The sequence below is a fragment of the Palaemon carinicauda genome, chromosome 41, assembly GCF_036898095.1.
Source record: "Palaemon carinicauda isolate YSFRI2023 chromosome 41, ASM3689809v2, whole genome shotgun sequence".
In the NCBI taxonomy this organism is placed as follows: domain Eukaryota; kingdom Metazoa; phylum Arthropoda; class Malacostraca; order Decapoda; family Palaemonidae; genus Palaemon; species Palaemon carinicauda.
This window is the reverse complement of record NC_090765.1, coordinates 27,362,468-27,364,967: the sequence shown is the minus strand read 5'-3', so window position 1 is coordinate 27,364,967 and position 2,500 is coordinate 27,362,468. Positions and strand designations below refer to the sequence as shown.

Genomic DNA, 2,500 nt, shown 5'->3' with positions numbered 1-2,500 from the left:
TGCTTAAGGCATTTGCTCAAGGGCTTTAGGCATTTGCTTAAGGGATTTAGTCATTTGCTTAAGGGCTTTAGGCATTTGCTTAAGGCATTTGCTTAAGGGTTTTAGGCATTTGCTTAAGGGTTTTAGGAATTTGCTTAAGGGCTTTAGGCATTTGCTTAAGGGCTTTAACAGCGTTCTTTATAACCGCCCCCATTCACCTATTTCTTAGCTTTCTAATTTAACTCTATTACCTTGTTCTTTCTTCCATCTTTCTATGCAACATGTAAATTTTTACATCGTATTGCAACTGCGGGGATTTCCCTCAGTTGCATCCAAGCGGTGGAGTGAAGCAAGTATCTCAACTCGTTCAAACGCTCAACCACGACCTCCTTTGCCCCTCGTTTGCTCATGGGTCATTATCTTCCAACTTGGGATTGTCGCAATTACAATCAATCAAAGTGATCAGAAGGGCCAAGGTTTATGTGACGCAAATAGCTATATAATTTGACGTTTACGAAAGTACTATTGTTGATTGATAATTGACTAGTTCCCTCTCATCGACTTTCTCCAAATCCCTGTTATTAAATGTTAAAAAAGAAGAGAAAATTGGAATAGAGAATTGCAAAGGTCTCTCTCCCTCTCTCTCTCTCTCTCTCTCTCTCTCTCTCTCTCTCTCTCTCTCTCTCTCTCTCTCTCTCTCTCGTTTGTATATTTGTACATGTACACCTGAATTTAACAGCGTCCCTTTTAAGGAAACGTGATAACTAGCTAGTTTGATGCCAAAAATAACCTTGCGGATTCGTGGCCTCTTTAAATAGACTGGCTTTTACAGAGCATAAATGTTCGAGAACCACTACGGATATCAGGAGATGAATAAAGTAAACAGACAGCAAGCCAAATGACTGGCGAGAGAGAGAGAGAGAGAGAGAGAGAGAGAGAGAGAGAGAGAGAGAGAGAGAGAGACGTGAACCTGAGAATGTTGCAGTGGAATTGTAGTGACCCGATTCTGAACTTTGAACTTAGGCGTGCTGTAGTGCAAATTGCACAATCATCGATAAGAGTTTGACTGGCGTCTTGACATAATTTTGGGTCAAGCATATCAGTTACAGAGAAAAATGTTAGTCTGCGTGTATATTTTTGTTAATGTTTTGGTGTTTTTTTTCGTGTTTGCATTGTCTTTGTAGCCTAGTTGCTTTTGAGAAAATGAACAGTTAAAAATTTAATTGTGTAAGCTTAGAAACATTTCGTTTTTCTTGTATAAACGTAAGTTTTTCTTTGTAATTTGATACTTTCACTTTTATTGAGGCTCATTATATAAATACTTTTTGTATACATACATACATACATACATACATACATACATATATATATATGTATATGTGTGTATGTGTCGTGTATATGTATATATATATATATATATATATATATATATATATATATATATATAATGTGTGTATGTGTCGTGTATATATATATATATATATATATATATATATATATATATATATATATATATATATATATATATATATATATATATAGAGAGAGAGAGAGAGAGAGAGAGAGAGAGAGAGAGAGAGAGAGAGAGAGAGAGAGAGAGAGAGATTTATTGGATAAAAAAGAAGAGTCGACCAATTAGGCGAAGGTTTTTTTTTATAGTTTGGGTTATTCTAGACAACTTGTGTTCAAACATTAATTGATAATTCCCAGACCATTGTAATTTTGAAGAGACGGGTCTGTTGTGGCCTTCAAGATTAGAATGCCTCCACTCTTAACTTTATACCAATTTCTTTAGGCTGGGATTGATTCAGGTAGTTTTGGTGTTTTTTTTTTTTTCTTTAGTTCCCTATAATACGTTTTATGTAGATGTAATTTATTGACCGAACTTGATTCACATGTTCGTAATTTTCAGCATTAACTTACTTTTATTTGATATATATATATATATATATATATATATATATATATATATATATATATATATATATATATATATATATATATATATATATGTATGTATGTATATATATATATATTATATATATTATACATATATATATATATATATATATATATATATATATATATATATATATATACATATATATATATATATATATATATATATATATATATATATATATATATATATATATATATATATATTCATATTTCCATTTTTTGTAATGTTGACGTTTTAACTATATTTTGATCCTTGCTAGACCCATTAGGGAGACTAAGGGACATGCAATTGATCTTCACATTGTGAATATTGTATCATATTTCAGAGTAAGTAGTTGATATAGTTGCGCTTTGTAATAGTTCCCTTAGCCTTTTCTCATCAAAAATTATCCGGATTTCATCGTATTCGGCCCCAATATATGAAACATGAATGTATAACTAGATAATGGAAAAGTTATTAAAAATAGGGCATGCAAGATAGAGGTGTGTGGCGTAATGCTCATCCATGGGTTAGCAGTTCGAACGTGAATGTGGATGAGACTTATTATCTCATTAGAAA

At 31.7% G+C, this 2,500-nt stretch overlaps 2 protein-coding genes across 2 annotated transcripts in view; one reads left to right on the top strand and one right to left on the bottom strand.

Moving 5' to 3' along the window:
- LOC137632465 (choline-phosphate cytidylyltransferase A-like) overlaps nt 1-2,500 on the top strand; it is a 225,513-nt gene that overhangs the window by 27,832 nt on the left and 195,181 nt on the right. The window lies entirely within an intron of this gene.
- The window catches only part of LOC137632463 (ferric-chelate reductase 1), a 54,397-nt gene that overhangs the window by 5,589 nt on the left and 46,308 nt on the right, over nt 1-2,500 (bottom strand). The gene's annotated exons all lie outside the window — the stretch shown is intronic.